A 23147-nucleotide genomic window follows, 5' to 3' on the forward strand; every position below is an offset into this window, starting at 1 on the left:
ATGTTAAGGATTAGTTCTGCTTTGTATGACCTCCCGAGTTTCTAATATCACATCTGACAAAAATCACAAGATTTTACTAGGTCTCTCAACTCTGACTGGTATTGATCTACATGAAAGTTTCTGGTACATGTCGGTTAAGTCAGAGTCCCATGCAGGAACCAGTTGTGAACATGAGATTTTACCACTTACAGTGAAATACCTACACATTTCAGGAACTGCATGGGTTAGGATTTCTTACAGTTATTGGAAAACCATTTACCACAGTGTAATTCAACCTGCAGCTATTCTACAGGAAGAGGAAATACATGTGACAATAAGCTATCCATTGCAACATCTCTAAAGTAAGAGAGGGTGCCAGGTTTTGTTTCTATTCAGTCACCCACTGTATTGCCTTTAGCAAGTTGACTTCACTGTCTTGAAATAACATTCACAGATTTTGTATGAAGTATGCTATTTTATTATGGGGAAATATTCTTTCAAGCTTCTCATGTTGTCATATGATAGCACCTATGTCCCATCTGGTCAGCAGCCATTACTGCATGCAAACCATCAGGGCAATGCTAAGGCTCTTAGAAGCTTTCCTGTATGCACATGCTACCTATATGTAAAAAAATATTGAGGCTAGAAGGGGTTGATAAGTCATTCGTTTGATTTATAGACTAAAGGAGAAATGTCCAGAATTGCATATTGGCCACTGTTATGTTATTAAATATTTTTTCTGGGCCATTCTGAGCTAATCTGCTGTCACACTGCCAAGAAAACAAGAGCACTATGCTGCCGGATTGCTCGGGGTTAGGATAACTGATGACATCAGATGGATTTGTAGCAGACTCAAGTTTGAAACTTTGTGGCGCACAGAAGTGATTCTTAGCTAAATTCTCAGTCCTCTCAGACCAATGCAAAAGGCACAAACTAAATAAACTTTTAGGTCAGTGGGGTGACAAGAAGGTAGCTTAAAAAAGGCAGGGAGGGTTGTTGATACAGTAGCAGGAGGATGTCCTCTTGGCATCCAGTATTGCCACTCACATATTTGACTGCATGGTGCTTCTGGTGTGGTGGATTCCAGTGGATGTGGTTGTCTTCACCACCACAACAGAACGACGACGTCGACTGGCAGGTACTGAAGACTCTGTGTGTGTCCACGAACTCTTGCCTTCCCAAGAAACCACGTTTTCCACAATGTGCTCAGAGAACCATCGCCAGTCAGTCTTCTGTTATGTAGCTGGTGTTGGCAGAGGGTGTTGGATTGAATGACAAACTTAAAATTGCACATAATTTGAAACAGCTAATGACTTAAAATGGGAAGTGGTTGCTCAGACACTGGTTGAATACTAGCTGTTGCTGGAAAACAATACTTTTCTGTGCTGGTCACGCTGCACAGAATAAGTAAAAGCGCACAATGGAGGAAGCAGAAACCGCTTATCAGAAACTCAGATATGAATGAAGTTGTCAATCTTTGCCCCGAACTTGAGGCAAGCTCCTGGTTTTACTAGCACAGTGTTTCATCGATCTTGCCTACCCACATCTGCTTTCCCCTTCGCAACAGCATTCAACTGCCTGACCTCGCAGACTATGAAATTTGTTGTCCACCTTCCACCACCTAGAAGTGAGGCCCAAGTTGCATTCATATGTACTTCCTTAACAATGCAACCCTGATCCAGACCCTAAGCACCCTTTATTTTGTGCACTGAATGAAGCAGGTAACTTGCAGAGAAGTAGAATAACAATTAATGTAACAAATCTAACATCATAGCATTCTTCAAAAAAAGGTTGAGCTAGGCTTTGGTGGGCAACTTTAATCTCAGGATTTCTTAACTTTTGAATACATAACTCCTTGTGCATTTTAGTCTTTTGACATTTCAATGCAATTTGGCATACAGACGCATAACAAGCATGAGCTTCTACAAAAGAGGTAGTCATATGGCCACTTGTCCTGCCAGCACTAACTAGCTGCAGAAGGGAAGAGAAGATATGCTCCCTGCCTGCTGCTCCAACTGTGGCCAGCATGCTCAGTGGATAACCCACTGGAGTGACCCATCTCCTGAATCTTTGCCCATCATCCCAGCCTGAATGGAGCCTGCACTCTGAAAACCCGCTTGCTCTACCAGGAATAAAACTGTGTCTATCGCATCTCTTGCACCCATTTGCAGGATTACTTTTCAGATTGTTCCATCCAAGTCTAAATATTTCGCTGTACTCACAAGAGAGGCAAACATAGGCTTAGCCTGCTTACCATACATGTGTAAATAGCAGCTAGTGCTTGCACTCAGAGAACAAGGGTGCAGCCTGTAAGCTTCCATCACATCCTGACTTCTTAGCCCCGGGGCTATAAAATGCAACTTGAAAAAATAGCCGTTCTGTGCTTTTTGAAGGATGGGCTTTAGTTTAGAGAGACAGACAGAGCCCTGGGGGTGCGTTCTGGGCATTTCCTGCTGGACTACACAGCCGTAAAGATCAGTCACATTCTAAGCCTAACCAACTTGACAGAATCCCTTTAACTAAATCTGCAAATGAATGCAACCCCTGATGGGAAGGAAAGGCCACTGTGGCTTAATTAACTGCTAATGAAGAGCCTGGACCTTTCCAATACTAGTACAGAACAACCTAAAGTAACACAACCAGTTGGGGATCACTCTTGGAAAAACAGAAAGCTTGCAGCCGCTTCACAGAAATGATACTTCTCTGCCTTTTAGTGTTTCTAGTCTGCCCAGCAAGCCTCCAAAAAATGACATGTAAGTCCCAGTTTTAGCTGACCACTGCAAATAACCCTCTTATCCTACCCTGCCCTCCCCAAATCAATGTACTAGCCATGCTTACAGAGTATTCTGACCCAGAAATTATTATCTCCTGTAAAATACATTAAGTGCAAAAGTCACTTAAAGTCTATCCTCTGAATTTCTTTTAGCGTTGCCTTGAGTGATGGCCTCAATTAACTCAGCCAGATAATTCCTGGATACTAAGCAATGGTAAGATGTTGTCAGGTCTCAGTTGCCAACCTGAGAGTCTCAAGTCAGGCTGAGAGACTGAGTGATCAGTTTCTCTGTTTTTCCACAATAGTCAAGTAATTTGTGATCATCAGCATTCCCTGATGTACTGGCCTAATGAGATGAGGAAAGAGAGAAAAACTAGCGGTGATGTTAGCTTCCTATTGACACAAGTTCACTACAGGCATTCGCAACATGAACATGCCCATGGATGTTCAGTCATCAGCAGTAATTTTCCCACGAGCTAGCTCTTCATTAATATTCTCCAAATTTTGCACAGTCTCTTACAAATGCTAGGATTAGAAGTGGAAAAGCCCATTGTTTTACTAGTCTGTTGGGACTAAAGAAGGCACACTCTTTTTGCTATACTCAGCAATTCTGTACTGCTTTTAAATGCAGCACTGTTTCAAATGACTCAAGAACTGGCTCTCAGCAGCTCTTGTGATGAAGTTCCACAGCTAATAAATGTCACTGAAAAGACTTCTTTTTCTCAGTGGCCAACCTATGTTTTGGTTTCTTTATATTTATCTCATTACTCAAACTGTAATACTTTACCCTCTTTGGTGTTTCATGCTGGAAGTACATGCAGATGGCTCACATAGATTTATAGAGTCTAGAAGGGAACTCTGTGATGATTTAGTCTGACTTCCACATAACATGCTAGTATTTTTTTGTCAAGCCATTGCTTCATTTCAGCCATTAATCTGTGGGAGAATCAAAGCATACTTTTTAAAAAGACAATGAGTCTCCATTAAGAGACTTCAAGTGGCAGAGAATTTATGACATGTAAAGTGCTACAATGGTTCACTATTCTTACGGTTAAAATTTGCATTCTGAGCCATAGTAACCTGAGCTCTGAGCCACCAACTCGTTACAGCTTTGCCATTAAAGATTTCTCTATTTTCAACTCTGCCTGAGTAACGCCTTAGTTTTAATTTAGCATATACTGATTGTGACAGCTTAAAGCAGTGTGACTGTGGTATTGCATTCTTCACAGAAACAGGGGTCTCGAGACTACTCAGTACTACCTAGCCAATGTCACTCATTATGATTGACACAGACACCCTTCTCCCCGTATCTTAAAAGACCTCAACCTTCGTGCCTCCTGTCTCTCTAGCCTCCTGTCTCCCAGCAAAATAGCCAAAAAAAAAAAAAAAAGGAGGAAAATAACTAATTCTGAATGATTGTTACCACTTTTTCTGTTCTACCTTTGTGGTATTTTTCATCTAACACATACGACTTATCTGTGCTAACAAGAACAATTATGTGCAGAGTTTATTTCCATAGAGAGTGGGAGCTGGAAGGGATGGCTCTGAGGAATATAGGCACCAGTACGGAAAGGAGGAGAGGGCAGCAGTTTTCTCCAGAACACTATTGTTATTAAGTGAACTTCTTACTATAGAAACTTACATATGCCTGTCTCACACCAATGCCAACTCTGAGTAAATAGGATCTTGGCTTTTAAGGATTCCTCCCAAAAGCCTTTTCACACACAGAACAGAAGGGAATTCATCTTAAGCACCTAGAAAATATTGACAATAATAATAATCTTTCACTGTGGTTTACACATTTGGCCTCATTGTGCATACATTTCTGTACCTGCATAAATTGTTTTGGTTAGAGGCTTGACTTTATTTTTACCTTTAAATTATTGCCTCAGCTGTGGATACAGTCACACTTTATGCTTATCTTGGTATAGATTATCTTCCTCTAGTAAAGAACTAAGCTACACCAGTGCAAACAGGTGTGGATTCATCCACCATAGGTGATGTGTTGCCCTCACCAGCACCATCTGCAGTCGGTGTTCTCCTGGATCATGCTGTGCATTAATGGCCATGCAGCTGCACAGCTGCCTCCCCCATCCACCCTGCCCAACTATTAGCACCCTTTCTTGAGCCTAATAGTGTGGACACAAGTGAGGGACTTGATAAAACTTGAACTAAAGCAACAGAAAAACCATGTAAGGGCATAGCATAGTAAGTCCACTGTTCACAAAGAGTCTTCTGGTTAAAAGCAGAAATTGGGTACCTCAACATGAAAAATAATACACTGATTTCATACTATGATATTAGATTCATTAGATAACTCCTTGAGAAGCAATGTTCCCCTCGCAGGCTCCTCTACCTTGCTGCTCTCTCTGACCTTGCCCAGAGATCTTACAGGTAGTTGCTTCCCTTGGTTTGTTCTCCTTGGCTTCCCCTTTCAGCTGGTGTTCTACGCACAAATACACCTGCCTTGGTTTGGGCATTTGCCAACACAGTTTTAGTGCTTTGGTTAAGAAGAATTATATAGGTATGGGAGAAACAATGCAACTTCTTATCACCTATGACCAAACTCTCCAAGAAATGCAGTCCCTCAGGCAGTGTATGTTTTACATCTGACTTCGGTAAATCAGATGTGGGCTAATTATTCTCTCTAATTTGAGGTCATGAAGATATGGCCCTCATAATAAGACTTACAGACTTTAAGATTAAGTTCCAAGTACCATTTGATATTTTGGAACTTACCAAGTTCCAAATCCCATTTTGGAACTCCTCAAAATATAGAAATTGCTGGTAGCTCCCCTCCTAGGCTCAAACTCACCTGTAGATTCAAACTCCATTTTAAGATAAAGTCATAGCGACATAAATGCAAATTCATTGAATTGAGGTCAGAAAGCAATTAGGCCACTTCATCTGATCTCCTACACAGAACTTCAGAAGGTCTCAGAGTATGACTCTTCCAGAGTCAGAAGAGACTCTTCCAAAGAGACTTTGCTTTGACTGGGACATATGTGCCATGAAGAGGACTGTTACAGAAGATTACTTGTTTGGAAACCAAGGGAGCAAAAAGTTTTCTGATACTACAGTAGCATGAGATCTGAGTAAAACTGAGATGAGACAATAAGCACAAACCACTTCTCCATCTGTAACAGAGCAAGAGAGGGAAAATGCTCCAGGATGGGTCAACAGGACCATTTTCTGTAGTGCAGCATTTTCAGCATCAGGCACCACTAGGAGCTGTGCACAGCCCACTACCAGCTACTGACTGCAACACCTACCATGGTTCTCAGACATGAGACAAAATCCAAACATGAAGCCATCTCAGTTCTGCAGAGATAAGAACTAGTGAGTTATCACTCCATCATAGCACACCTCAGATAACAGAAATGACATATTAAACCCATAGAAAATCTTATCTGGTAGCTGGGCTGAATAAGACATAAAGCCTGGATTCTTTGCCACGAAGTGTTCTCTACTCTGTGCTGTTTCAGGATTTCTGCGAGTCTTAAAGAGTTATTTAAGTGAAATAAAAATAACTTTTCATAAATAAATAGTTTACTGTTGAAACCTGTCAAGGCTGCATCTCCCCATACCTCAGGGGAAGAATTGGCTGTACTGAATCAGCTACACTGAGAAAGGTCTCTCTTTTCATGCCTTCAACACCTACAAATCTTCCAGGGCCTGCTGCACTGCCCACAAACTGACAGCATTTCTGCAATTAAAATAAACTGGCCTAGAGTCAATTTTACAAAAGCAAAGTGCAGGATTTCTTTCCAGCTTATAGGGGAGAAGGTTGGGAGATACAGCGTAAAAGCAGTGTAGCACAGGAGAGATAGGGTGTAGTTGTGAAAAGGTGTTCCGTGTTGCCCTCGGTCTCTAGAATTAGCTGAGCTTTGGCCATGTGAGAAAAATAAAAGCGTTTTCACCTAGCAAGAAAAAGACTTTTTTAGCCTTTTTTTGTTGTTGGCGTTAAATACCTTGTTAATTTTTGAGCGATTAACAGCTGTTTAGCACATAGAGAGTGTGGTGGGCAACTGCTGTAGACAAATAAATGAAGGCTAAGAATGCACGCTAAGATGAAAATCAAAGCTGTCTGTTTTATTAGAAAGGCATCTGCAAATGAGAAGGGAGGAAATTGGTATCTCATTAAAAATGGGAAAGAGTGCAACAGCAAGAGAGAGAGGAAACTGAAATCTAGTTAAAATAACTGGAGAGTCTGTCCTAATTATACGTTTCCAATTGCTAACAAGAGGATATTTGTTAGAAGTTCAGAGTGCTTTTCCTCCAAGCAAAGCAAACTCTATTAATGGCATTATTCTGTCTCCTTGGTGCAGTAGCAGTGATGGAATCTTTTTCAAAGTAAACACTTGAGGACTGGAGATCAGCAAAGTTAATGCAAGCAAAAAAGGTCAATTGCTTTTTTCTTTTAATGACTAGTGGGAGTGTGGTGGCCTGACCTCTACCCCCTGCACACAAAGTGGCAGGTGGGGCCTAAAAAGAGGCAGCTCAGCTTAGTAATGAACTATTCCACAGGGCAGCAGAGGCACCCTTGCCATGAACTGCAAAGCTAGCAGCTCCCTTTAGCCTCACTGGGTGCCTGTGTCTTGTGCTGGAAGAGTGAGAATCATCACTCCCCTCTGAACTCAAAGCCATTGTGTCTAGCCAACTCAAAAGTGGATTGAACATCAGAAACTTGTGACATTTGCTCCTGGTTCTTCTGCTGGCTGATTCAATGACTTTGCAAATGTAGCCTTGCCTCAGCTTGCTTCTGGATAGACTGAGGGTAAAAATACTTTCCCCCATTTTTTCGAGATCCCAGTAGAAATGAGACAGAAATATGAAGTTCTACCACATTGCAGAAGGAAGCCTAGAACTTACAACTCAGCTTGTCTACAATCCTCTAAAATGCATCCTTCAAATAGCCACAGTCAGGTTTGGAAAACTCATTGCAGGTCACAACAGGGCTCACAGCTTCGAGGTCCTGACCCGCAGCCTTCAGCCTTATCCCTAACCCCAGCATGCCAGTGCCAGTGGCACAAGCTCTGGCCACCAGTTGGAAGACTTTTGCTGGGACTCAGTCTTGTGCCACGTAAATGCTTACTTAGCAAAAACCAGCAGCCTGCTCCAAGCAAAAGTAAGAAAGTCACATTTTACACAGCCTGGAAAAAGGAAGCTAAAACACACCAGAAATGGTGAGCTGGCTGTCATGACATGCCTTAGCCCAGGATCCCTCCAAAAGAACCTCATATCCAACCCAAACCATAGCACAACTTTCCTCCCTTCTAACCCAAGAATTATCCAACATGTCATACAGGATATGTTTCAGACAAGGATGGTAGAAGGTACCACCTGGAATAGAACAAAATTCTCAATCTATAAATGATTGCTATCCTCTGCCTCCAGCTGAGGAACTTCCATACTCTCCGGCACACTATCCTACCCAGAGCTCTTCTCCAGGCTATCCAACCTGGTTTGCCAAGCAGCAAATCTAGACAAGGCATCATCCTATAAAGCTGCAAAGTTCGGCTATGTGATACAAGAGGCTGCTGGTTGGCAGCAGCACAGTGTACTGGTTTCCAGACAGTATCTTTGCCTGCACATGTGAAATTAATGAAAGCTGAATATAGCTACACCTTCATTGCCACCTCCTCCCTACTCCAGCACCTACAAAAATGCACTTAGAGGTCGTAGGTGATGAAGCAAGCTGCTGAGAAAGTCCACCTGTGAGAGTAATCCCGGGCAGAGTTAAAGATGGAGGATGCTAACTGAATGGCAGAGAATGCTGAGATAAAACCATAAGGATTTCTCAGCAGGAGGCAAGGGGATGTTCACACCTCTGCTCAGTATTTGATCTTCCTCTTCAAAAGAGCTTGTGGTCCTTCACCCAGGATGGACAAGCTGCTTGTGTCCCAGAGATCTGTTAAGATCCTCATGCAGCACAGCCCTCCAGCCCAACTATCCTGAAGGAGCAAAGAGCCGAACCCTCTTTGAGAGGGTGAGAGGCGGAGTGGTTGTGAGCACTTCCAGGTGTACCTCTGGTTTTGTCCAAAAGAAACAGGTGTCAAGTGTCCTGCTGTTCTGATGCCAACCTTGGTTTTCATGCACACATACAGCATCACCAAAGCGTTACAATGTGAACTCATTCCCTGACCCATAAGCCAACCAGCAGCAAAGTCAAGTTGTGAATAGCTGGACCAGTGGCTCAGTCCTGGTGTTCTCTGCTTGGAAAAAGTTGTCAGGCTTCTTGCACTGGCTATGTGTGGTGCCACAAACTGTTATGATCCAGCTTGTTCTAGAGGGTACTGCAACATGCGTCTGCTCCCAAAAGTATACTCCACCTTTGCTTTACAGGAGCTCAAGGCCAAAGTACAAAGGGCATATGGGTCTGTGTGGTCGGGAGACAGCTCCATGATTCAGGGCAGCAGGTCATAAGCAACATTTCTTAAATCATAGGTGTGTACCTTGAGGCCACGGTAACTGATGTCTCCTTGGGAAGATCGGGTGCTGGCCTTGTCATGTCTGTCCCAGGTTGTATAAGAGTGGATATAATGTATGTATGGATTCCATATTCCTAATGATTAACATGATCACAAGAACACCATGGGGGTATTGTGCATGGATGTCAATGCCATCTGCTACCCCTCCTACTATACTGGTGTGAAGTCTTCTTTGGGTTAACAGTACCATTCAGTAGGACCTGGCCTGGAGCAGTATGGCTGAAGGCCAACTTGCACCACTTTGGCCAGAAGACATGGTTTATTCTTTTTCCATGGTGAAAAAACCCCCCACACTGGAAAACCCCAAAACAACAAAATCTTCCAAGACAAGTCTAGATGGTACATTGCATGAAACTCACAAGCATTAGAACACTATAGCTACCTCAAGGCAACATTTCACAAGAAACATTAACTGTGCTGCCAAGCAGCACGAAATACTAGCTTGGTACTATCTTATCTACTGACTTAGCTATACTGCTCTTGAAGCTAGTTTTGAACATGGATTTTCATCTGCCTCTTCTACACTGTGCTCCAGGCCATGTAGGCATAGCCTTGGATCCTCCTACCTTGTCTCAGGAGATAGAAACATATACGGCAGACTGTGAGATTTTCAGACATTGTGAATGGGTCAACATAATTGTTGACCTTATAAGCTAGTAATAATTTCTCACTTATAAAGACCAAAATGAATGCAAATACTGACCACTTAGTGACTTGGTTTGAAAATGTTACTAAAATCGACGTACAAAGTAGACATGTCAGATTTTACTAGAAGGAGCCAACAGCAAGCCAGATTCGGTTTATTATGACTTCATTATAAAACAAAATCCACAAGCACCTTCCCCACTGCTTATTGTTTTTACAGACCACAGCCAAGCTGCCATTAAGCTGTATGTAAGTCTAACAGGGAAGCTGGCTCTGATTTATGTCACTGTGAATTATCCAGCAGACTTCTGCTATTCTATAAATACTTACAGTGAGAAGAACAGAAAAGGCCTTGACTTACACCACTATGTTCAGAAAAACTCTATGCATCTGTTGTGGAAAACACAGAGAGGTGAAGGAATTGCATTGGTCAAGTGGATGAGACTGCCCATGTCTACATGCAAGTGCAGTGTAGGCCTGGATCAGACAACCTTCCTTCCAAGTCCCTTTCTTCCCTTCTCTCCTTTTTTCTCTTCTCCACAGGCGATTTCTCCGATAATCCTGTATGCTGGTATTACCAGCAGCACACAAGTGTGTCTAAAACCTTGACGACAGTAATTAATGTATTCCATCAGCACCCATGTCTCACAGCCAGCTGTTTGGTTGTGAAACCTGCCAGGCCCTAGAGGCAGACAACTGTGCCCCCTCCTCTCACTCTATACAATGCCTGGTGTAACTTTCACTAAACGATTAGTGGCTTTATTCAATCCATCACCATAGGGCAGGGGTTACATTACTCTCAGAGGCATCCAGCAAAACCTGATCTGATAGAAAGCACTCTGCTGAAGGAGAAGTGCCTATCAGAAGAGTAGCTGCAGATGGAGAAATGAGAGAGGAAGGAGGGGAGGCCTTTTAGGGAGAGAAATACCACTTCTATTCTGCTTAGTTAGCAGAACATACAATAGGATGCCTGGGGAAGAAAGATCTTGGCTGTCAGACTAGGCAGATAAGAGCTATGCTTGGTTATTGCAGTGACCACCAGACTGTACATCTGGACTTTCTGTCTTATTCTATTCCAACCAGAGTCTGAGAAACTCGGTTTGTACTGTCAAGTCCCTATAATTTCCCTGTATGGAAAGCTCCATTGCTAATGGGACTCAAAGTAAGAATGGAGTGGTTTTCTATACCATACATACTTGCCAACCTGCAAGTAGAAAAGGAACTTCTGATCATCTCCAGCTTGGAGGCTCTTAGTCTATGTCGCTGCCTTAGAAGTCTTTCAAGACCACCACCTATTCCCCTCCTGAGCTGCACTGCAGGCTGCAGTTATCATTCCTGGTTCCTGCACTCCAGGTACCTTGTTTGCAGTAGTCCTCCCTAGCTTGACTCTTGCACCTTTCACCTTCTCTTACGCTTTATTTCCACCCTCACAACTCTGCTCTTCATTCTCTCTCATCCACGAATCAGGAAGGCTTCTGTGTTACTGATACTGATTTAATGGGTGGATGAAGCTATGTATCCTTTCACTAGAGCTGCCTGTTGCTGCATATACACCCGCAACATCTCAAGCAGTTGTCACTGATCAGCCTCCCAGCTCAGGTCAGTGCTACACTGCCACATGTTGCTGATAGCAAATGCTTTCTACCCCGGTGAGTCTAGACGTTTTCCTACGCTGTTGTCTTCTTCTCAGAAATAGCCTAGACTACTCACATTTATGAGCTTAGCTTCTTATTTTCATGGGGTTTTTTATCTCCAGGAGTCGTCTCTTTTAGCCAGACTTCAAGTCTTCTTATTCTTTTACTTAACACATGGCAAAGTTAAATTACATTCATAAAGACATGGGGAGAAAAAAGGGAAAGCAATAACTTCCTAATTTCTATAAGAAAACAGCTTGACACTTCATTGTAAAAAAAAACAGTGATGCTGCCATGTGCACGTGTAATTTTTTTCATAGACCCCCCAAAGCTTGCCAGATCCAAGTCCCAAGACCTGGATCATATTGACTGAAGAGTTTGCAACTCCACTCGATCCACCACTCTTTTGCAGAAAAAGAACTCAGCCCTTACGGTGGGTGACAAACACCTTCAGCAGATAGGTGTGGTATTTAAATATAGGTAAATACTCCCTCCTGTGGAGCTTATGAACTCTGCAAAATCCTATTAGATTTTGAGACTGCTCTGCAGGGGAAGTTTTCAGTACTAACCAGCATTCGGACAGGCATTAGCTTTGATGTAAGCACTCAGTCTGAGTCAGTGGTGTCTAAGTCTAGATTAGTTAGCCTGAAAAAGCAGATTGAGCTGCTGCCTATGTCAGTGGGCAGCTACAGCAAGGCGGCTGTGTATTGTCAAACCATTTTCAGAACAAATAATGATGTCTATGATGCTGTCTGTCACCACAGACCTGATCTTACGCTCTTTGCACTTTTGATGTCATGAAAGGTGCAGCGCCGGGGGCAGTGCTGGGTGCATCTGGCTTGTGGGAGAACTTCTACCCCGCGTTCACACTTCTGACCACTGCTTGGGCCTTCACAAAGACCTTCTTCCAGTCATTAGACATGAAAAGCAAAGACGGCAAAGTCTGACAGACTGCGTGGATGAAAACTGGGGTGCTGGCAGCTGAAGTCTGAGCTCCAGAGACATCTCAGGTTTTAACATGCAAAGTTTCTCAGGTATCTCCACCTCACACCGAAGCCCCACTCCAGCTCCAGAAACCAGGCACTGCTCCACATCCAGCAAAAGGACTGTTTCTGCCTCCATGGCGTGAAGCCCTAAGGAAGTCCATAAGGACATCCTAGAGGGACTCCATGTGAATCAGCTCACATCCCTGCAGGGCAATGGGCAAGGCTGACAGCAAGCAGCGGCACAAACATACTGCCCATGCAAAGCAGACTTTGCCATCGATTTCTCTCCCCTCAGGGCCTTGGTCAGTATTTGAGAAGAAACACAGGATGGACACATAGATTTGGATAGTGGCTGAAAGGAGAAGACCTTGAAACAGTCATGGATCAAAGCAAGGCATGATGTGATGCTGGGAACCCCCCAGTGGTGGTATAGCAGGGATGGTTTGAGAGGAGTTCGAGACAGGTAGCAAGTGCATTTCAGCAGCCCAAAGGAGCCAGCTTCTTTAACTTCTTCCTGATCTGAGGCTGGACTTTTAGGTTTACCAGAGAAAAGGAGGTCTTTGTGCATTTTATTTCTCCCCGGAGATTTGGAGTCAGCTCTACCATACACCTGCCAAAAAATAATGTAAACAAGGTCCTTCTGTTTAGTCTGTAGCCAAGAAAATCTCTTACATTTTGAACAACTCTGGCCCTTAGGATCAGGGTTTTTTGAACACCCCTTTTTTTTTCCTTTCACTTTTGCTGCATTTAAGGGCTTGTAGATGGTGTGTTCTCCTGTATTTATGCACAGCCTCACGTCTGCAGGTGAAACTCTAAAGCATGGCTTGAAGTACTGCTATGACATTTATGGGTATCCGAGTTTGAAGGTAAAATGTGCTGGCTACACTAACAGCCCTGCAGCAATGCTAGTGCCTCTTGTAGAAGGCCTGTGTAGCCCTGTGAAAAGAGGATGCTTTTACCATTTCCTTCAGCTACCTTCTTTATAGACAGTTACATGCTGCTGGGGAAAGGAAGTGCAGCCAGTAAGCAGAAGGCTAAGTTTTAAAACATTATAATTGCTTTTGCTGCAGAAAATTGTTTGAAGCACAATTTAGGATTAATTTCACATTTCAAAATTCCTCCATTTTATTTTAATTGGGTTTTAGTGTTCCTTGAAGTAAAGGTATCTAAACACATCCTACAATGGGAAACTTTTTTCACTTGCATAACTAAGAAATATACAACGGGATTGTGGTCAAATGTTCTAAAAAATTTTACCTCTAGAGCTGAGACCATGCACTGAAATGGGAGATTATAATAAAAGTCCAAACATAACCTTAATGATAGGTTTTACTCTTTGGAAAGCTATAATATAGGGTAACTACTTGTACCAGCCCAGCATGTGGGGGACTTCTTTTGTCTCTGACACTTACAAAAGCTTCTTTTGAGATAGGAAAACATCTTTGGATTCCTTAACTGAATCGTGAAAAGAAAAGATAAAAGGAATAAAATTACAACCAAAATGCTTATCAACTGCATCTAGTTCAACAAGCTCCCAAAATAGCAAGAGAACTCTGCCAGACCTCTAATGCCACAAGGTTCACTCAGTCCCTAACTTGATCTTTGTTTTTCATTCCACACTGGGATAGAAAAATTCAGTAGCTCCTTCTGTAGCTGCATGTCTTATCATGTATTGTCTGCTTCTTCTGTACTGGGAACACCTGGTCATAGAATAGTAAGATCAATGAAGACCCAGAAGAGGGAAAGACAGACAAAAGGATGGTTATGTGGGAAAGCCAGAAGATAGGAGAAGCTGAAGGGATAACCAAATTGAGAAAGAAAATACAGGGTAAGGAGAAGAGGGGAGGAAGGTGATGAGACGAATAGAGGTGGCCCTCAGAAAGAAAAGGGAGATTATGGAGAGGTATTTTTCCCATCCATCTGTTAAAAGCAAGGAAAGCCATAGAATTGCACTCCTCATTTCATTATGTACTCAGTGGAATTCTCCCATCTGGTTTGACATACCAGCTGAATCTACAATCCACCCTGTAGTCTCTACAAATATGTCAATCAAAATGACCTGCTGTGAAAGCTGTGAGAAGGCACTCTTTTGTGTTATCCTCACATGCATGTTAGACCCACACAGAATCCCTGCTGTATCTTATTTTCAATCACAGGACGTTGGAAAGCTCCTGCAGATGTTATTTTTGCCATGCAAGTAAAGGAATATTGTGTTGTGACTATACCATGAAAGATGAGGAAAAGCCATGAAATGGGGTCCGGTGTGTGAGATAGCAGAAGGGGATCAGTCACACATGGGAGGCTTTGACAAAGGACAATCCTCTGTTATATGACTCATTCTGGAACTGTGGACACAACTAGCTTTGCAAATATCGCTAGAGAACTGATGATGAAATTGCTACAGTCAACCCAGATGTTCCTATAAAGAAGCGCTTGGAGAAACTCTTGAAGCATTGGTGATGGCCAAAGAAAACTTACAGGTCTAAATCTCTCACCTCACAGGAAGTTTGAGGAATAGCTTCACTGTATTGCAATGTTAAGTTTAGGTTTAGTTTAAATCTGAGGAACCTGCCAGACACATGCAGCCTGCTTGGTCTGCCATTGCCAAGCGGGGCTTTAATTCACAGTTAGATGTGCCTGCCCTAGAGCACATCTCTTCCTTGTGTAAGCAGTATTTAATAGGTAAACGATAATTGCTCAGGTTTGCACACCACTATTCAAATGACAGATGCCTGGACTCCCTATTGCTATTGCGGATAACATGAAACTTTAAAATATATGAAAATAATTTGAGGAATTTGCCCTGTAAAATGTCAGATTTTTTTTTCTCACCTTATGACCAAGCTTCTAATGGAGAGACAGAGCCTGAATAAAAGCCCTGTTTTCTTAAGATCATTTAATGCTACTACCTTTTCATCTTCTACCATATGCTTACTTCACATTTCTATTCCCATCAGGTATAGTGGGAGAGAGTCCTATATTTTCTTTAATTTAGGCAGATAATGTAATTAATTCTAACCTCATGCTGTAAACTGACTTCAAGTGAGAAGAGGATTGAGTCAGTACTTTCACATTTCTAGCACACAGTGGCAAAAGTGAATTATCTTGTGAGCGTGCTGAAGGGCAGGACTGTAGTAGGACATCCATCATCTTGTGGAGCAATCACTATCAGTAGGTAGAGTGGCAGCATGGAGACTAACTATAAAATATATAACAAATGCGTAATAAAGAGGCATTTTTTGCCCCTCTTTCATAGACAGGAGCATAGTTTTATTGGAAGTCCTTCATACCGACTCAGAGAAAAGTATAAATGCCCAGTAGCCTTACTCTAAGCTCCGAATTCTGAACATCAGAGACTGATGCCTTTTTATTAGTATCATATTCCTGGTACATGGTCTTCTACAAAAACAAAGTGCTGTACTTCCATTTAGGAACAATAGTTCCATTTAGGGCTCTTCTGTGAAGAAAGACACATTACTCCAGAATAACCAGAACCTTACCAGAGGATGCCTTAGGAAAACGTTGCTACTATTTCCTTCTGACAGGTAGTCACAACTTAAATAAATGTGTCTGGGTGGAAAACTGATATAGGAGTGAACACTTGTATGATCCTTGATAGAGTCCTGGGATGCTTCACTGATTAATTCATTTCAGCTTTAGTGGAGTTGCTTTACTGGCCCTGCTGAAGTTAGTTAAGTTTTCAATTGGCCTGCAATTGGATCTTCATTATCCATCCTAAAGGTACGGGGAGACCATTTGAGCCAACCTGATGACTCACTGTCATGCTAAGCAGGTCACACTTGTCCTAAAGGGTTGCATAAGGGGAGGAGAAGGGAGCTTACCAGGACGCAGCTAAACTGATCTGTGCTGATCTCAATCAAGCCTCTGTCCAGCAGTAAATCAGATCCTGTGACACAAGTAATCAAAATAGAAATCTGATTTGCAAGTGTCTTTGTGAGCTGAAGACTGTTCCTTTCTTTAGAAAGCAGGCTGGTAAAGTGATCCCTCACGTAAACTGAGGCGGAAGCAGTTTTAGTAAGGCCTACTGTATCAAGCAGATTTTCTGTTCATAGTGAGAACATTGAAAGTACCACAGGAGTTGGTTTTGTTGTCAAGTTCTGAAACAAGGAATGCCAGTTCTCTCAGACATGCTCTGAGAAAACCAAGAGCCTCTGTTTTAGAAGAAATAAAGAAGACATGAGAAAAGTTGACTGAGGTTCAGTTTGTGCTTTCTGTATTTACATGGAATTCTTGAGCATAGGATAAATAGGTTTTCAAAATCTGAATAAATAAGCAGCCTCTTGACCTTTCATCCCAGAGATTGTTTCTCTATAGTGTTTTCTCCACAAACTTTCCTTGCTACCCTGCTTCACAAAATTCCACTCTCCATTCACTATCAGATAATCAAGGTGAAGTTTTAAATAGGGGAAGCATGGGGGCCAGCTACATAGCCTCATATGGGAGAACTGCTCTCCCTTTCCGCCTTTCCTGTCATATGATCAGTTAGACAGCCACCACGTGTCAAAAATACCAGCATCCCACATGATGTGAGAGGCACACACACATGCGGTCGCTTAATGGGGAATAATATTCAGCCATGTCATCAGCTCACTCCTTGTCTTTCCCTCCTCTCCCCACTGTTCTGGATCACTTCTTTCACCCATGCATTCTCTGAGCCATTTCTGGTACTGTCTATGGCATGTCTCCTTGGATTCTCATTCCTTCTGTGCAAGAGAAGATGATATCTTCATTTACATTTTTGGGGGTAGTTACTGTCCTATCTGAGCAGTGTGCAAGCTGCTGCATAAGCAGTAAGTGGTATGGTTGATGCTAACAAGAATGCATCTCAGGAAATCCACTCTTGAAATATCTCATCATCAGGGATCAGATCATGTGATTGATGATCAAGCTTAATGTAACTAGAGCATAGATAGGAAAGTTTATATATTTGACATTTCATTCAGAATGAATCTTACATAGCAGGGTATAAGGACAAAGAGAGAAGCCTAAGCACATACAACTTCCAGCTAACAAGTCTTTGCATCAGATATGACCCTTCTCCTCCCTTTAGCCTCTTGTCTCCATCATAATTTTATCTGGAAAGGGACTATTTTGTGTTCTTTGTGTGACAGCATAAAGAGATCCTCTCCCACCACAGAGGCTTCTGAGGCAGTAAGTACAATGATGATAGTGATATATTTTGAATAAAATCCATTGTGCTGGTCCCATTATTTTGCACATCCCTGGACAAGCAAGGGGAGATATTTGGGAGCCACTGCCTTAGCAAGTGGTGATGCAAGAATGACTGCTCCTTTAGAGCTTTGTTCTCTATAACTTTTGCCACCTCAGATTGGTAAATTTTTGAATTTAATTTCCCCATCAGGCCATTGCTTCTTTCAATTCACAAGTGCCTGTTCTGTCAATTGAGTTTCCTGTGAGGTACCTTCTTCCTCATGTCAACATGTTTCTCTTCCAACACAAAACTGACCTTGGGTTCAGGCTGACACATGCAATCCAGCCACTGAGCTGCACTCAGAGCTGTGAGAGAGGAGCATCAGCCCAGAGATGTGCTTTAAAGGGGAGAATTCAGCATAACATGGGTTGATGTTTCACAGAATGAACCACATCAGTTCAGCAAACCAGCCTCATCAATTTGAGGGTATGTATCAAGGTTTTGGCTTGATCAAGATATATAATAAATAAATAAATATTAATTATTTCTGGTGTTTATATCTCTGTGGTTTGATTTGGGGAAAAAAGTGAATGTTGAAATATTAGGATCTCCCAGAATGTCATGCAAGGTAGAGAACTCTGGTGTGCCAGAGTCCAATTACAGCTCCTACTGATGGGAATTGGGTGCTAGTAATCAGTTGACAAACTCTGCTGAATTTGTCTGAAGTGGAAGATCAGGCATTATGTCTGTTCCTACTATCCACCACAAGCTGGCTTTGGAGCTTTTAGACCAACCTGAAACACCAGCCTGTGAACTGCAGCATTTGAGCATAGAGGTGCTTCCTATCCTTGCACTTCTGCTAAAAAACTTTGTGTCTCCAGAACAGGATCAAGGCAGAAGTGCCAGGGTAAAGCAGTATCTTTGGCCATCTCAGCAGACATTTGGGTGTACTTCATCACATGAAACCCTTGTACTCGCTGTACTGCTGGACTTGCATTCCAGGAAAGACATCCGATCCCCTCAGGTGAAGGCTGTTGCCAAGATATTTCTGTGGTTGGCCTTTGGCTTTGCAACACAGATGTCCTTGCCCTCTGCTCACCTGGCAGTGTGTGACTTTTTGTTCCCTGACACCTGCCAGAACTCTGCGATATGCTTTGTGTAATGTAAGTGTCATGAACACTAATAAAAGAGAGATTTGGGTTTGTGTTTGTGTGGACATTCCAATAGTTAGCTTTTCATTTCTGCACAAATGTTTGCATTGAGCTGAGGTATGGTGCTTTAATATAAAAATGAAATATATCTGAAAAATTCTAATTAATTCAATAGCAGGAAGAAGAACCTCTTGATATTTATAAGCGATCCTGTCATGCTAAAGTGCTAAAGTTAATGATAATGGTAATTATCTACATATAACGTTAACTGAGCAGTCAGTGTTTCTATCAGTGTTGAATGGCTTCAATATGTGGCACCTTGTGAACCACATTTCTTTTCTTTAGCTGATCATTCTTCTCAACAAATTCTACTGTGATTTTTTTTCAAAGTGGAAAAATTTTGGTAGGAAGGATGCTCATATCAGCTGATCAATCAAATCTACCCAAACGAAAATTACACTTCCAAGAAGCTGTACATTGTAGCATTTGATTCCATTTCATATAGAATCATAGAATCATAGAATCACAGAATGGTTTGGGTTGGAAAGGACCTTAAGATCATCCAGTTCCAACCCCCCTGCCATGGGCAGGGATGCCTCACATTAGACCATGTCACCCAAGACTCCGTCCAGCCTGGCCTTGAACACTGCCAGGGATGGAGCATTTACCACTTCTCTGGGCAACCTGTGCCAGTGCCTCACCATCCTCACAGTAAAGAACTTCTTCCTTATATCTAACCTATATTTTTAAAGAATTGTCTTTTAAAAAAGTATTAAAAAAAAGTAGTTTGCAGGGGAATCTAAACTGGACTACATCAAACACATAAGCCATTTGCTGTTAACGTTTTCCAACTAGAGATCAGAATTATGAGAGCTAATGTAGAGTGTATTGAGATATCTTAAACGACAGTATGACAGAACAGCAAAGAAATATTTCTTTCCTACTGGGACACTTAACCACAAACTGACTGAGTCCAAAGTATTCTCAATGAGCTGATCTTAGAGCTGGGAATGAAACTTCAGGCTTCTGGCTTGAAATCACCATTTGAATGCTATTAAAATAATGAATACAAATAATGGAGCAATAAATAGTACTGTTCCTGCACCAGACATCCCCAGATGATACTTGCACTTAGCAAAAAAGGAGACACTTAATTATATGAAGATTTTCTGCATTATGAATTTCAGCCCTTGATAGCATCAGTGTCTGAAGATGGCAGCTGTGTAAGCAGCAGAAAAATTCACTCTCTGCCTCGATGTCTGATCAGAGTGTAAGAAATCTGGAGAGGGACTTTTTACAAGGGCCTGTAGTGACAGGACAAGGGGGAATGGCTTGTGACAGGACAAGGGGAGATTGAGATCTTAGGCAGAAGTTCTTCCCTGTGAGAGTGCTGAGGTGCTGGCACAGGGTGCCCAGAGTAGCTGTGGCTGCCCCATCCCTGGCAGTGTTCAAGGCCAGGCTGGACAGGGCTTGGAGCAACCTGGTCTAGTGGAAGGTGTCCCTGCCCATGACAGGAGTTTGGAACTGGATGAGCTTTAAAGTCCTTTCCGACCCAAACCATTCCATGATTCTGTGATCCTATGAATTCTTGAAACATTGTCTTTTGTGAACTGTGTAAGATGCTGAGATTGCTGAAGAAACAATTGTGTCCAGCAGCAGACAACCTGTGTTCCAGAGCATATGTCTTGTGGACAAAGCAAGGTACAAAGCTTCCCACCAAGCTGGGAAGCTAACCCGGCGTAGCCCATATGTCTCTGTTTCACATGGAAATGCCACCAGCACCTGAACACAGCAAGTGCCTGAAAATGGGGCATCAACATTCTGAAGAACCCCATGAAAGAAAGAGAGTAGCACATGACTGTAGATTTTTTAATAGCATGAGTATTTAAACGTCTGGTTTTTCTGCAGTAAAAAACTGTTATTATCTGAACTCTGCATCTTGGTTCCAAATATCTGGATTTTATCAAATTCACCTATTTTTGAGAAATTACAAAATAATAAAATCTATTTAGAAGGAGACAAGGAGTAAAATCCTTCAGGAAAGTAACAGTTCCCTTTTAAAACCCGGAATGAGGCTCTGATCTGCAGTGCCAGATTGCAACAATGGCAAAGGAAAAAGTCATCAAGGAAAATGCTGACTTCATATCACACCTGCTGGTAACAAACCCAGCTGTGATTTCAAGCAGGGAAACGGTACTTCTCCCTCATCACTTTAAAGTCTGCTCTGTTTTAAAGTTCCTGCTAAATTTGACAGTTTAAAGGGGCATTTAATGGAATTGCTCCTTCTACCTTGTGTTATGCGTTAGCTCTGGAAGGAAAACTTGCCAGTTTTGCTGAAGTCATGCCAGGAGTGTGGCAATGTGCGCTATGTGTGATCATCCATTTGGGACAGAAGCGAGATGGTCACTTGCACAGGCCTTTTATAGCCATCTGAAGATCGAATGACCTGCTGTGGTTCTAATCACAGCTCAGCTCTGTGGGAACTGCCAAAAGGAAAAGGCCAAAGGAGAGAGAGAATTCAAAGCTCACATCATAACAGCAATCAAGCGGGGCCACAGTTACAGGCAAACCACAGAAATGAGCAGGGTGAAAGAATTATCCAACTATCGGAGGCACATTAATGCTGGTCGCATTCCAAAGCACTCATTACAGCACTCCAGTGTGGCTCCCTGTACAGCTGGTCAAATAATGCTCATCAAATAAACGATTTGACAAATTTTGCAGAGTTTCAAAAATAAATTACCCAAAAAAGTGTGCTTTTTAAATGATTCCCACAGCTGTAGCCTTGCAAGTGTAGAAATACGTTCAAACTCACCTCTTTTCCTCAGCTTGCTCACTCTCTACCTTTCCATGCTCCCCACTTGCACATGTGAGCAACCCTGTTCAAATAAGTCTCTGGGTGCACATCGCAGCCTTCCTAAGCAACTCAAAACAGCAACACAGCGTACCTTGTCCAGTTCTCCTGTGCACCCCTAAGTTTTAACTATAAATCAGCATGTCAGCACACATGACAAAGCCCAGAACTCTGAGGATTCCTCCAAGGCAAGTTAGGTATCCAGTTGTACTTGTTCACTGCTCCACTGAAGTTAATGGCACAGTGTTGATTTACACTGTGGAGGATCTGCTCCATCATCACAATGACTCAGGTCAATGCACATTTGAGAAAGGGTCCTGCTTAGTTGCCTGCCCAAATTTGTGTATCTGTTGCCTAGTCCACTGAGGGTTGTAAATAAGTATATCCTGCAAATTTATCATTTCCCCATGTTCGAAAGAAAAAAAATACAGAGCATATATTTATTGAATTTAATTGATTTTTCTTCCTTTTATTCTTGGAGCCACCAAAATGGCTATTTATACATATCACTGTATTCTGAGTTCTTCTCCCAAATAACTATAAAATAACAGGTCACAGAATCATAGAATCAGAGAGTCAACTAGGTGGGAAAAGACCTTTAAGATCATCAAGTCCAACCATTACCCTAGGACTTCTAAGACTACCACCAAACCCTATCACTGAGGGCCTCACCCACACGGTTTGTGAGCACTTAAACACAGTCACTTCAACACAGGTCAGCAAATTTCTCCTCCTTCTTCTGAGTGACTTTAAATGACAACCATGTTTGTACATCCAAGATTGTGGAGTCAATCCTGAATGCTGGACCGGACTGATTCAGTTCTCCACAGGTTTTGTTTGAAGGCCCTTCAGGTAAGAAACATGCAGCCACAGTAATTCACTTTTTCCACTATGGTTAGGAACAGATATACAGTGACAGGAAGATAGTTTATTCCTTATAAACAAACAGAATTTCATTTCCTAGCCCTGCTGGACTAACTCCTTCAACAGCATTAAGTGTGCCTTTGATTAACAAAAAGAAGTCAATGTAGAAACAACTGAAATTCATGCAGACACGTTTATTACATTGTTTGATTTTGATTCAAAAGCCCTTTTGTAAGAGGTCCCAGATACCTGGTAGATCAGCTCCTGCTCTTGCTTCTAACCAAAGCTTCCTCCTCTTGAACTGTGAAATTGTTGGTCGATAGAGGGAGGCTTCTGACCACGGGAAGAGGAGCCTGGCCAGGACCCAGGCCAGGCTGCAGATTTCTGCTGCCTGGTGAAACTAAGGTGAATGTTCAGTCTTTAAGAATTAAATGCAAAACCCACCTATTTGGAAAGCTTTGGCCTTTTTTTTTTTCTTAACTAAAACTCTTTGTGATGCATTGATTTAGAGAATTGAGCCAAACTTGGCATTTCCTCATAGCAAGGGAAGAGGATAAAACATTCTCTATTACTCATTCACTGCAGTCACGATAATGA

The sequence above is a fragment of the Strigops habroptila genome, chromosome 2 (assembly GCF_004027225.2).
Source record: "Strigops habroptila isolate Jane chromosome 2, bStrHab1.2.pri, whole genome shotgun sequence".
Taxonomy (NCBI): domain Eukaryota; kingdom Metazoa; phylum Chordata; class Aves; order Psittaciformes; family Psittacidae; genus Strigops; species Strigops habroptila.